Source organism: Panulirus ornatus, chromosome 32, assembly GCF_036320965.1.
Source record: "Panulirus ornatus isolate Po-2019 chromosome 32, ASM3632096v1, whole genome shotgun sequence".
NCBI classification, from domain to species: Eukaryota; Metazoa; Arthropoda; class Malacostraca; order Decapoda; family Palinuridae; genus Panulirus; species Panulirus ornatus.
This window is the reverse complement of record NC_092255.1, coordinates 15,103,063-15,118,408: the sequence shown is the minus strand read 5'-3', so window position 1 is coordinate 15,118,408 and position 15,346 is coordinate 15,103,063. Positions and strand designations below refer to the sequence as shown.

Below are 15,346 nucleotides of genomic sequence, written 5' to 3'. Positions count from 1 at the left end.
CTGGAAATCCCGGCCGGCGCTCTAAATGGACTGTGTCGCCAACGAATTAGGTAATTTACCGCCACGTGATTTGCATCTGTACCAGGAGTGGAAATCGAGTAATTAAGATGAGTAATTACCGGAATCACGAACTCATGAATAAAACAATACTGAGGGGGGGGGTCAGGGTCTCTACGTCGCCCCCGCTCAGTGATTCATGGCTTCTCTCTCTCTCTCTCTCTCTCTCTCTCTCTCTCTCTCTCTCTCTCTCTCTCTCTCTCTCTCTCTCTCTCTCTCTCTCTCTCTCTCCTTAATGGTGAAGAATCACTACCACACCCACAACCGCAACCTTACCACACCTACCACCACAACCCTACCACACCCACCGCCACAACCCTACCACACCCACCAACACAACCCTACCACACCCACCACCACAACCCTACCACACCCATCACCACAACTCTACCACACTGGCCAACACAATCCTACCACACCCACAACCACAACCTTACCACAAATACCACCACAACCCTACCACACCCACCACCACAACCCTACCACACCAATCAGGGCCATAACTTTCCATATTCATCAGTTTTCCATCAAAAGATCTCGTCCATCACACGCTTGTCATGCATGATACACCTGTCATCCCTACCACATGCCTGTCATGCATGACACACCTGTCACACCCCCCACACGCTTATCTTGTGAGAGGCACCTGTCATACCTACCACAAACCTTTCATGCATGACACACCTGTCATACCTACCACACGCTTGTCATGCATGACAGACCTCTCATACCTACCACAAACCTTTCATGCATGACACACTTGTCATACCTACCACACCCTTGTCATGCATGACAGACCTGTCATACCTACGAGAAACCTTTCATGCATGACACACACGTCACAGTTACCACACGCTTGTGATGCATGACGCACTTGTCATACCCACCACACGCTTGTATGCATGGTATACCTGTCCCACCCCCTCACATACTTGTCATGAATGACGCACCTGTTATTCCCACCACATGCCTTTCATGCATGAAACACCTGTCATATCCATCCTACGCTTGTCATGCATGATGACACACTAGTCATATCCACCATACACTTGTCATGCATGACACACCAGTCATATACGCCAGAGGCTTGTCATGCATAACACACCAGTCATGCACGCCAGAGGCATGTCATGCAAGACACACCAGTCATGCACACCAGAGGCTTGTCATGCATGACACACCAGTCATATACGCCAAGGGCTTGTCATGCAAGACACACCAATCATATATGCCAGAGGCATGTCATGCATAACACATCAGTCGTATACACTAGAGGCTTGTCATGCATGACACACCAGTCATGCACGCCAGAGGCATGTCATGCATGACACACCAGTCATATACGCCAAGGGCTTGTCATGTATGACACACCAATCATATATGCCAGAGGCATGTCATGCATAACACATCAGTCATATACACCAGAGGCTTGTCATGCATGACACGCCAGTCATGCACACCAGAGGCTTGTCATGCATGACACACCAGTCATATACGTCAGAGGCTTGTCATGCATGACACACTAGTCATGCACACCAGAGGCATGTCATGCATGGCACACCAGTCATTTACGCCAGAGGCTTGTCATTGCATGACACACCAGTCATATACGCCAGAGGCTTGTCATGCATGATACACCAGTCATGCACACCAGAGGCATGTCATGCATGACACACCAGTCATGCACACCAGAGGCATGTCATGCATGATACACCAGTCATTTACGCCAGAGGCTTGTCATTGCATGACACACCAGTCATATACGCCAGAGGCTTGTCATGCATGACACACCAGTCATGCACACCAGAGGCATGTCATGCATGATACACCAGTCATATACACCAGAGGCTTGTCATGCATAACACACCAGTCATGCACACCAGAGGCATGTCATGCATGAAACACTCATCTCCCACTCGTCTGTCATTTTGTGAGCCGCCTCACCGTAAACACCTCTGCAACTCACCAAGTCTCCTTGCCCTCATTTTCATCATTGTTGTTGTTCTTCCGTCTCATGCGGGAGAGATAAGGTGATGGGAGGAAGGGGGAGGGGAACAATGGCGTGTTAATTACTGCCCTCCCGTCGTCTGTCCCTCTCCCGGCGGGAGAGAGAGAGAGAGAGAGAGAGAGAGAGAGAGTGTGTGTGTGTGTGTGTGTGTGTGTGTATCTTCGCCACAATAGGGGGTTCCCTGGACCTGAAATCGTCATTATAGATACGGTAAATGGATGAGGGGGATTGAGCATTGTGGCACTGCTCTCCCACCTCCCTTGTTCGTTAATGGCGGTGCTGGCTTACTCTCCCCCACCCCTTCACCCACGTCCCCCTCTCCTCGAAGCCACATATGCGGCCGGGGGGTTCGATCCTGGATTTTAAGCCTGGCTTGGGATTGGGGGGGGGGGGGGGGGGTTGTCGCTATAGAGGATCGAGAACCGCATGATGCACCAACTCGCGACTTCCCTTAATGATTGCATTATACAGCCCCGCCACCCGTTTAATTGTTGAGGAGGGAGGGGTAAGGAGGGCGGTGTCGTTGTTGGTGTTTGTCTCCTGCAGCTGCGAAGGTCAGGTCTCCTGCTCTCCAGTCGAAGGAGGAGGGTAGCGAAGGACTCCCTTTTTTGGGGGGTAGAGGAGAGGGGGAACCTTCGACGGGACGTAGTGAAGGACTCCCTTTTTTTTTGGGGGGGGGGGGAGATGGGGGACCTTCGACGGGACTGGTACTCCTTTCCGCCCACGGAGGACGATGGTGCGGGCGGAGTCCGGCACGAGCTCCCCCGATGGATGCTGTTCGAGCGCACGTACACATATATTAGGGAAAGGAAGTATTGGAGATAGACATTAAGCTTTCTTTCTCCCCCTCCTTCCTCCTCCACTCCTTTTATTTGTTTATAAGCAACAAGTGCACGGAAGGAAGTTACTTAACGTAGTATATACGTACGTCTCTACGTGCCTGCGCCAGTTGAGAAGTTTAGAGAAGTGAACTGATTCACTTCACGGCCTGAATAGCGTGAGACCCAAGTTACCCTTGGGTACTCCCGTGAATCATACGCCCTTAGAGAAGGAGGAGGAGGAGCTGCTGCTGCTGGGGGTGGGCGCCGTAGCTCGATGTTTGACGGCCTTGAACGACTCTGGCAGAGTTGATGACAGATCCTCTGAGACCCAGTGTCACCCAGCCAGCCGATACCGCAGCGCATGCGTCCTGGGAGACCGTCCGCTCTTTAAAGCCTCCGCTGGCCAGACGTCTTTACTGTAAGGTATAGCGCGAAGCGAACCTCACCAAGGCTCGCTATGCTGCTGCTAGGACGGTGGTGTCGATAACGTTATGCATTCATGGATCAAGCACACACTCTCTCTCTCTCTCTCTCTCTCTCTCTCTCTCTCTCTCTCTCTCTCTCTCTCTCTCTCTCTCTCTATACACACACACACACACACACACACACACACACACACACACATATATATATATATATATATATATATATATATATATATATATATATATATATATATATATATATATATATATATATATATATACATACACACCCCCACCTGGAGGAGGTAGGGACTGCGTCTCTACCTCCCTCCTCCTCCTCTGGTGGGGAGTGAGTCTTGAATATTGCCTTTGTGTTATGAGACGGACACAGAGCCCCGTAAATCTTCACAGTGTCAGGGCTTTCACTGGGAAAATAACGGGATCGCCTTCATGATTTATATATGAACCACAAGAATTCGGATAGAAGGCATTTTTTTTCTCCCTTTTTTAGTTTTTCCTTTATTTTTTTTGCTTTCGCGAGCAGGCGTTTGGTGGGGGATGGGGGTTACAAGTCGTTTATGTCAGACTCTGTGTTACAGTGTTCACGGACAATAGACATACAAAGACAGTGCTGTAGCCGCTGTAGACAGTGTGTTACAAAACAGATGAATTGTAGAAATAACTGAGGAAATATGATGGTTATTTTAAGAAACATTCTAGATAGAAAAGAATCCAACACTCAAACGTAATTGTGTATTATATTGACGGCGTATCACACAATTGATAGACTACAGACGTGAGAGAATATACTTACGCTTTTATAGACAGTAAATTGTTCTTCAGAGCTGATGACTTACAGAAAATACAGATGATACAATGGCTATTATGGAATGCTCATTACGAGATATATGTGTCATAGAAATAACTAAAGGAAGCAAATGTGGCTTTTTGAATTAGAGAAACCATGTTTCTATACAGCGTACAGCATTATTGATATTATTATTATTATTTTTATTATTATTATTATTATAATTATTATTATTAGTGGTAGTGGTAGTAGAAATAGTAATAGTAGTATTAGTAGCAGTATTTTAATCATCATTATTATTATTATCATTATTATTATCATTATTATTATTATTATTTGTGGTAGTGGTAGTAGAAGTAGTAATAGTAGTAGTAGTAGTAGTAGTAGTAGTAGTAGTATTGTAATCATTATCATTATTATATTATTATTATTATTATTATTATTATTATTATTATTATTATTATTATTGTTGTTGTTATTGTTGTTGTTGTTCTTGTTGTTCTTGTTATTAGTGAAGACAACGCCCAAACTCCCTTCAGCATACAATAGATTCCAGTGACTCTCAGTAAGCGTCTTGGATGTGAAAGGTTTAGAAGACTCTGTCCTTCACCAGTAAAGGAGGATCGAGTGGTGGAATCAGGCGATGGTTAACTCATAAGATACATTCAATCCGTTACGATAGCCTTATGGGAGATAGGTCTGGGTTTATGGTATCCGGTCCCTCACGGAGTTAAGACTGAATGCCATATGTCTTGAATGTGTATGTATATTTCTTTTTCATCCCTTGAGTACGACGGTTCGACTTTTTAAAGGTTCTGTCTAGTTAGAAACAAGGCCAATTATAGAGCCATACCGTCGTGCTTAAGGGTCGTACCGTCGTGCTTAAGGGTCGTACCGTCGTGCTTAAGGGTCGTACCCTCGTGCTTAAGGGTCGTACCCTCGTGCTTAAGGATCGCACCGTCGTGCTCGAGGATCGTACCGTCGTGCTCAAGGATCGTACCGTCGCACTTAAGGGTCGTACCGTCGTGCTCAAGGATCGTACCGTCGTGCTCAAGGATCGTACCGTCGTGCTCAAGGATCGTACCGTCGTGCTCAAGGATCGTACCGTCGTGCTCAAGGATCGTACCGTCGCGCTTAAGGATCGTACCATCGTGCTCAAGGATCGTACCGTCGTGCTCAAGGATCGTACCGTCGTGCTCAAGGATCGCACCGTCGTGCTCGAGGATCGTACCATCGTGCTCAAGGATCGTGCCGTCGTGCTCAAGGATCGTACCATCGTGCTCGAGGATCGTACCGTCGTGCTCAAGGATCGTACCGTCGTGCTCAAGGATCGCACCGTCGTGCTCGAGGATCGTACCATCGTGCTCAAGGATCGTGCCGTCGTGCTCAAGGATCGTACCATCGTGCTCGAGGATCGTACCGTCGTGCTCAAGGATCGTACCGTCGTGCTCATGGATCGTACCGTCTCAAGGATCGTACCGTCGTGCTCAAGGATCGTACCGTCGGCTCGTACCCTCGTGCTGTCGTGTTTACTCGCCATCTTATCAGTATAATCGTACAAAGAGAATAGATCTTACTGTTATATATATATATATATATATATATATATATATATATATATATATATATATATATATATATATATATATAATCACACTTAACGACCACGTATCCTTAATACAATGAACCAAAATGCCTTTTACCCCTCGCACTAACAAGACTATTCAAGGGTATCAAAGCCAGCAGTGTGCTGTTCAGTTGATCACGTGAACTGGGTGAGGGACCACATCTCGACCACCACAAGATCCACGATCAGGTGGTTCAGTTAATGTGACCATTCCTTTATCGCCTGAGTCCTTCCAGTGTAGTTTGAGGATATCACAGAACGCGTCGGAGAACAGAAGAATATCGGGGTGGGGCAGCGTGCCCGTATTTCTCTTATTAATATGAGATTTTCCCCCTCTGCCAATAGACACGACGATTGTATCACAAGATTGAAACATGAATATTTGAAGACTGATGATTAATTATGAAGCAGCGCAGGGCTTTGGGTGCTGGCACCAGCTGGCTGCAGGGGACTGGGAATCAGGAAGGCTGTGGGGACTGGGAATCAGGAAGGCCCTAGGGACTGGGAATCAGGAAGGCTCTGGGGACTGGGAATCAGGAAGGCTCTGGGGACTGGGAATCAGGAAGGCTCTGGGGACTGGGAATCAGGAAGGCTCTGGGGACTGGGAATCAGGAAGGCCCTGGGGACTGGGAATCAGGAAGGCCCTGGGGACTGGGAATCAGGAAGGCTCTGGGGACTGGGAATCAGGAAGGCTCTGGGGACTGGGAATCAGGAAGGCTCTGGGGACTGGGAATCAGGAAGGCTCTGGGGACTGGGAATCAGGAAGGCTCTGGGGACTGGGAATCAGGAAGGCTCTGGGGACTGGGAATCAGGAAGGCCCTGGGGACTGGGAATCAGGAAGGCCCTGGGGACTGGGAATCAGGAAGGCTCTGGGGACTGGGAATCAGGAAGGCTCTGGGGACTGGGAATCAGGAAGGCTGTGGGGACTGGGAATCAGGAAGGCTCTGGGGACTGGGAATCAGGAAGGCCCTGGGGACTGGGAATCAGGAAGGCTCTGGGGACTGGGAATCAGGAAGGCCCTGGGGACTGGGAATCAGGAAGGCTCTGGGGACTGGGAATCAGGAAGGCCCTGGGGACTGGGAATCAGGAAGGCTGTGGGGACTGGGAATCAGGAAGGCTCTGGGGACTGGGAATCAGGAAGGCTCTGGGGACTGGGAATCAGGAGGCTCTGGGGACTGGGAATCAGGAAGGCTCTGGGGACTGGGAATCAGGAGGCTCTGGTCACTGGGAATCAGAAGGACTGGTCACAGACAGTCAGATGGCGTGCAGGGGGATAGAGCGAATTGGAGTGGTGTGATATCCAGGGGACGACGTGGAGTCGCTGGACTGAGCCAGGTCATCGGAAGCGGCCGGGGGTAAACCATGGAGAGGTGTGTGGGGGCCTGGATGTGGGTGGAGGGGCCGTGGTTTCGAAGCAATATACCTGACAGCTAGAGAATAGATGGACGTCGGGGAAAGTGACCATTTCTATATATTTTCCCGGCGCTACCTCTCTAACGCAGGGAAACGACGAATGTGAGTATAAAGAAATATCAAAATGGTAATAATGATGATAATAATGATAGTAATGATAATAGAAATGATAGAACATTAACACTGATGATGGTAATAATAATAATGATAATAATGATAATAATAATGATAATAATAATAATAATAATAATAATAATAATAATAATAATAATGATGATGATAGTAATAATAATGATAATAATGATAGTAATGATAATGATAATAATAATAATAATAATAATAATAATAATAATGATAATAATGATAATAATGATTGTAATAATGATAATAATGATAATGATAATTATAGTAATAATGATAATAATGATAATGATAATGATGATTATAGTAATAATGATAATAATAATAATAATAATAATAATGATAATAATAATGATAATAATGAGACGCACATACCATACCTGTAGAAGGTGTCGCCTCGCCGGTGACCCCCCCCTCCACATTTCCTCAGTCCCCCACGTCCACACAGGTGTAGCAGCTGTTCTCTTCGAGTTGCACCTGCTCGTAAGCTCCTGCTGTAGGGTTCAGCGTCAGGTGTAGGGCGCTGCTTTCAGGGGGACTTTTAACAGGGATACGATCGAGGACGACCTCCTTGAAGTGTGAGGTGACGAGGCCCTGTGGATATGGTAAATATACCGTGGAGGCGTACGTAAGGGTCTTGTATTATGTGATTCACAGGGGGAATTTTTGTTGTTTGCTTTTGTTTACACGCACATCAAGCACGACTGTCCGTGCGACCCTTTTGGGCACGACGGGACGACCGTTGGGTACGATGGCTTGAGTTTTTAAAACACCATTGGCCCTCCTTGCCCAGAGGGTCGGACTCAAGGGTCGTCGTGTCGCAACTCAAAGATCATAGTGTTTGGACTCAAGGGTCGTACCGTCGTGTTCGAGGGTCGTAGTGTCGTTCTAAAGGGTCGTATGTACTCAAAGGTCGTACCGTCGTGCTCAAGGTCTCGTACCGACGTGCTCGGGGTGTCGCACCGTCGTGTTCAAGGGTCGCCGTTGTCGTACATAAGGGTCGTTCGTACTCAAAGGTCGTACCATCGTGCTCAGGGTGTCGTACCATGTGCTCAGACTGTTGTACTCTTCGTAATTGAGAGGTTAATGTGTATATTAACCCAACCCCCATCAAATATTGTGGGGGTGGGGGTAATATATATATATATATATATATATATATATATATATATATATACATACATACATGCATATATATATATATATATATATATATATATATATATATATATATATATATATATATATATATATAAAGCGTTCCCACTGGATTCGAACCTGGAATCCGAAATCCAATTATTTTTCGGCGCGTCGACGAAGAAAAGACGAGGAGAGAAATGTTTATTTGCGTTTAAAGAGATGAAGAAAAAAATGTCTTTCCATCCCTTTTCCCGGCTTGGCACCATGTGACCCCACTGCGTCTTTCGCTGGACCTCGACAGACAGGGTTTCAGATAAACAAGGTAATACCTGCCTCCCGATGTTTATATATAGATTTATATGACGGGTGGGACAGACCATTCGAGCAGATCTGCGTCTCCCTATATATATAAATATATATATATATATATATATATATATATATATATATATATATATATATATATATTTTTTTTTTTTTTTTTTTTTTCATACTATTCGCCATTTCCCGTATTAGCGAGGTAGCGTTAAGAACAGAGGACTGGGCCTCTGAGGGAATATCCTCACCTGGCCCCCTTCTCTGTTCCTTCCTTTGGAAAATTAAAAAAAAAAACAAGAGGGGAGGATTTCCAGCCCCCCGCTCCCTCCCCTTTTAGCCGCCTTTTACGACACGCAGGGAATACGTGGGAAGTATTCTTTCTCCCTTATCCCCAGGGATAGAAAAAGAGAAAGGGGCCAGGTGAGGATATTCCCTCAAAGGCCCAGTCCTCATCCTCTGTTCTTAACGCTACCTCGCTAATGCGGGAAATGGCGATTAGTATAAAAAAAAAAATATATATATATATATATATATATATATATATATATATATATATATATATATATATATATATATATACATCGTCGGGGTCTGACAAGATATCGCCCCTTGACGCTTCATCTCCACGCTGGTGTACATGATGGCAGGTACAAGTGTTTATACACATCGCAGAGGGTTCTCAACACCTGTGGTGGGTGTTGAGGTGACACAGCTGCACAGGGAACAGATGTCTTTACCTGTCTTTCATTTCATCGGCTACGCAGCTGTATACAAAAAAAAAAGGGGGTTATTAATGATACATATTTTTTGGTGGGGAAAAAAGGGTTGTAATGGGTTTTTAAGCAGTTTGTGTGTGTGTGTGTGTATGTGTGTGTGTGTGTGTGTGTGTGTGTGTGTGTGTGTGTGTGTGTCTAGAGGTTTTAATGCATAACGGGAATAGATTGTAAGATATGTTCACTATGACTTCATGAGTTACATATTTGGGATATATTTTGTGACCTGCTTAATGCCGTGTACGTATATGTCCAAACGTGAGAAAAATCGTAATGGTTGTCTGCATATCCCAGTAATGTTATTATTATCATTATTATCATTATTATTATTATTAATATTATTATTTTTATCGTTATTGATATTATTATTATTATTATTATTATTATTATTATTATTATTATTATTATTAATATTATTATTTTTATCATTATTATTATCACTATTATTATTATTATTATTATTATTATTATTATTAATATATTATCATAGGACCCCCTTTCTCCATGGTGGCCTGTAGCCTCAAACCTGCGCTACAATCAGTAGCAGAGAAATTACGGATTCCTTTGGCGTAAGAAGTTCTTCGTCGAGAGATTGTACAGCCTCGCCGGAGGTGAGTTGTGGCGTGACCCACTTGCAGACGGAGTCTGGCGAAACCTAACCTGGTGAACATAACAACACAGGTGTATCCTTGAAACGAAAAGCATTCAGATTTGACATTGATGGTCTATGACCAGGTTATCTGCTGGAGGACAGTATACCCTCATGGCAGTACATGGGAAAGCCAGATAACACAAGACCTGATGGTCTATGACCAGGTTATCTGCTGGAGGACAGTAATAGTATACCCTCATGGCAGTACATGGGAGTGAGGCCAGATAACACAAGACCTGATGGTCTATGACCAGGTTATCTGCTGGAGGACAGTAATAGTATACCCTCATGGCAGTACATGGGAGTGAGGCCAGATAACACAAGACCTGATGGTCTATGACCAGGTTATCTGCTGGAGGACAGTAATAGTATACCCTCATGGCAGTACATGGGAGTGAGGCCAGATAACACAAGACCTGATGGTCTATGACCAGGTTATCTGCTGGAGGACAGTAATAGTATACCCTCATGGCAGTACATGGGAAAGCCAGATAACACAAGACCCGATGGTCTATGACCAGGCTATCTGCTAGAGGACGGTAATGGCATTCTACTATCTTCATATATGAAGGCAGAGACAAGATAAGGTATCAGAGGAACTCCATGGCTTATCTTAAAGTCTTCTTTGACGCGTATGGGAAAATATAAGAAAAAAATAACCAATGGTTTACCACATATCTGATTGTACATTTCTGCAAAATTACGTTTGCGTCACGATTTTTTTTATTACGTTTGCGTTACAATTTTCTGATTACGTTTGCGTCACAATTTTCTGATTAATCGATATTTTTTTTCCATTTTCTTTCAGATCCACTGGAACGAACGGGACTGACTTCGGTGTCGGGTAAGATTACACGTGCTTTCTTCTGTTGTAGATTGTTTCCATACTGACGCAAAGAGATTTTTTTTCCTACTGACGCAAAGAGATGTTTTCTTCATACTGACACAAAGATGTTTTCTTCATACAGACGCAAAGAGATGTTTTCATCATACTGACACAAAGAGATGTTTTCACACTGACACAAAGAGATGTTTTCATACTGACACAAAGAGATGTTTTCCTCATAGTGACGCAAAGAGATGTTTTCATACTGACGCAAAGAGATGTTTTTATACTGACGCAGACAGTATTTTTCATACTGACGCGAAGGCGGGGGGAGGGGGGGTGGGGAAGATAAGAGTTTGAAGATGGTACAGCGAGCATGACTACTTCATGGTAGATGGTACAGTAGATGAGACAACTAGTTCGTGGTAGACAGTACAGTAGATGGGACAACTAGTTCGTGGTAGACAGTACAGTAGATGGGACAACTAGTTCATGGTAGACAGTACAGTTGATGCCACTCTGACGGAGTACGAGGTAAGCAACACAGAATGATGATGAACACAAGTGTTTCCTTGTGTTCCAGACGGACTGAAACACCTGTTCAATCACTTCTCCCAAAAAACAAAAAAGATAACTTTTAGAATATATTTTGTAGATGTGTATGTGTGTGTGTGGAAATAATGAGGAGATAGAGAAACACGAGGTTGGAGCTTAGACTTTATATATATATATATATATATATATATATATATATATATATATATATATATATATATATATATATATATATATATATATATTCCTATGAGTCCACGGGGAAAATGAAACACGATATCGTTTTTCATTTTCCCCGTGGACTCATAGGAATATCTTGATCATGCGCAAAACTGTGATCCTTTCCAATATATATATATATATATATATATATATATATATATATATATATATATATATATATATATATATATATATGTATCATCATCAAGACTTTGAATTTATTGTACGAGGTGAGGTTTCGTGTTTCCCTCTCACGGTATTTGTAAAGGTGTTATTTCTTCATGTGCTTGAGCTGTAGGTGTGAGACTGCATCAGAGCGTGCACAAGGGGATCAGGCACTTCCCTCCTGACCCCAGTGTAATAATACTCCAATCTTGAGCGAGCAGCGATAATAGGATTTTCATATACATCTGTCTCGCGGGGCCAGGACGCCCGACTCAAAAGAAAATAACTTTTGAGAATTCTAACGAGAGGAAAATGTTTTTTTTGTTTTAATTTCATACCGTTGTTCTTCCTCCTCTTTGTTCTTGTTCTTCTTCTTTTATCTTTTATTTCTTCTTCTTTTTCTTCTTTTTATTTCTTCTTCTTCTTCTTCTTCTTCTTCTTCTTCTTCTTCTTCTCCTTATTTTTCTTCTTTAATTTCTTCTTCTTCTTCTTTTTCTTCTTCTTCTCCTTATTTTTTCTTCTTTTATTTCTTCTACTTCTTCTTCTTCTTCTTCTTCTTCTTCTTCTTCTTCTTCTTCTTCTCCTTATTTTCTTCTTTTATTTCTTCTACTTCTTCTTCTGTTATTACTTCTTCTTCTTCTTCTTCTTCTTCTTCTTCTTCTTCTTCTTCTTCTTCTTCTTCTTCTTCTTCTTCTTCTCCTTATTTTCTTCTTTTATTTCTTCTGCTTCTTCTTCTTTTATTACTTCTTCTTCTTCTTCTTCTTCTCCTTATTTTCTTCTTTTATTTCTTCTACTTCTTCTTCTTCTGGTAAATTTTCTCATGGTTTACAGCAGAACAACTGATCATTTACAGTTTATGAGGGAACCTTGATTACTCGGTCGTCCATGGTTTATATTGTTCTCCCTAATTACCGTCCTCCGCAAATAACAAATTAAATACATAAAGCCTGAAGGAATGTTGCCTTACTTACCCAAACACGTAATTATATCCTAAAGGAACGCTGCCATAAAGGCATCCATACGATAAACAAGTAAAGAACTGGATTCCCCCTTCAACCATCCTCTTTCTCTCTCTCTCTCTCTCTCTCTCTCTCTCTCTCTGCTTTCGTAAATGTCACACAAGAAGAGATTTCAATCTCTTGCTGATATATATATATATATATATATATATATATATATATATATATATATATATATATATATATATATATATATATATTCCTCTGAGTCCACGGGAAAATGAAACACGAAAAGTTCCCAAGTGTACTTTCGTGTAATGATCACATCATCAGGGGAGATACAAGAAAGAAATATAATAGCCAGTTGATATATAACTAAGAAACGTAACTAAGATGCCATTTGGTAAACAAGTGACCACCCGAATGTAGGTCGGGTGCGTTCGAATCCAGCAACATGCGTATCATTAACTTATTATTTGCACAAGAATGGGAACTATTTACAATATATATATATATATATATATATATATATATATATATATATATATATATATATTAATCTCAATATCTGACCGCTAGACTTCCTTCTGTGTCTCTCTCTCTCTCGGGTCAGATGCGTATCTCCCATTTGCGCGAGGGAGCGATTCGCTTACTGGCCAACTCCAGAAGGAGCAAAAAATTTTTTTTAAGAGAGGGAGTTTCGTCGATGAACGGAGAACGTGTCATTCCCATCACCGCCGAAGAACGCTCACGATTTACGATTGCGATAACTCGGGGTCGTCGGAGCGGAAGGGCTTTACGTCAGGCCCGGCCGATGGTGTCGCAAAGGGGCCTTCGTCAAAGGAACGCCTTGTTCAGAGGGTCCATTTCGCCACAGAGGCCTTTTAAAGACCCGGTTGGAGGGTCTTTGTCTATCTATCGCAGTGACGCGACACGATGAACTGTTCCTTGTTCTCAGTTGTGACACCGGTGGTCCAGTGTGCCTCTGACGGATCTCCGTTCATCTCTTCTTTATCTAGGAATATGTACGATGATAAAGGCGATACAAAACGTAGATGATAGACTGTTGAGGAGATAGACATGAGGTAGACGTGGGTTGATATATAGGTGACCAGAGGATAGATAATGTTGGTGTAGTGAAACACACACACACACACACACACACACACACACACACACACGTGTGTTTGTGTGTGTGTGTGTGTGTGTGTGTGTGTGTGTGTGTGTGTGTGTATTACAGCTGAAGGTGTAGTCTCGGCAGGAGAAGAATCCTGGACAAACAAGGAGGTTTGAAAAGGCTTCGGCATTTCTCACCGGGATTGGAAACCTCTCTCTCTCTCTCTCTCTCTCTCTCTCTCTCTCTCTCTCTCTCTCTCTCTCTCTCTCTCTCTCTCTCTCTCTCTCAGCCTTGCTCTCGCTCCACGGGAGGTGACGTGAGGGAGGTGGGGGAATGCTGTAAATAAAGAGATCTTTTACCACCACCAACACAGTCCAACGAACGCCGGAGCGGGGTCTTCCGTCTTGCTTAGATTTCTGAAAAAAAGAAAGTTCGACTTTCGTGTCTTTGGATATATCTTACACTCTCTCCTCCTCCCGCTCTACTCCACACGTTCCGTTCCACATCATCTTCATCAACATCATCCACCTGATATCTTTCCCTCCGCATCCTCCTCCACAGTCCACCCACCGCCACTCTTTACCCCTCCACACTTTCCACTCCACATTGTCCTTAGCTTCACACCTTTTGCTTCCACAGCCCTCCGCTGCATACCACTCACTCCACACCCTCCACTTCTCATGCCCCACCTTAACGACCCTTTCACTTATGCCATTGTTATCCACTTAGCGTCCTCCACTTATTTACTACCCTCCACCTGATATTCCACACATGCTTATCCGTTCAAGAAAACACTCTGCTCCATCCACTTCACCCCCACACCTTAAGTTTTCCACATCGCACCCCACACATCTTCCACCTGGCGAAACATACCGCACGCCATCCAGTCCACTCCACACCTCTCTTCCACCACGCCAGACCCTCCATCCTCCACCACACACCCACCCACCCACATCCTCACTCCTGACCCTCCATAAGCCAGTCCCCACCTTCCAGACTTCCCAAGTACCACACCCTACCACACCACACCACACCACTTCCTAACTTCCCACCTGCCACACCCTACCACACCACTCCACACCCTCCTAACTTTCCACCTGCCACACCCTACCACACCACTCCACACCCTCCTAACTTCCCACCTGCCACATCCTACCACACCACTCCACACCCTCCAAACCTCCTCCCCACCACCTACCACATCCGTACCACTCCACACCCACCACTCCACCACACCCTCCCCACAACACCACATCATCATGCCCTCTCCCCTTAAAGAGAGAGAGAGAGAGAGAGAGAGAGAGAGAGAGAGAGAGAGA

At 44.0% G+C, this 15,346-nt stretch overlaps 1 protein-coding gene across 1 annotated transcript in view; it reads left to right on the top strand.

Annotated features, from left to right (window-relative positions):
- The window catches only part of LOC139759060 (5-hydroxytryptamine receptor 1-like), a 719,308-nt gene that overhangs the window by 396,192 nt on the left and 307,770 nt on the right, over positions 1–15,346 (top strand). The window contains 1 exon segment of the mRNA XM_071680984.1: positions 10,992–11,027. The gene's annotated coding sequence lies outside the window, so the exon portion shown is untranslated.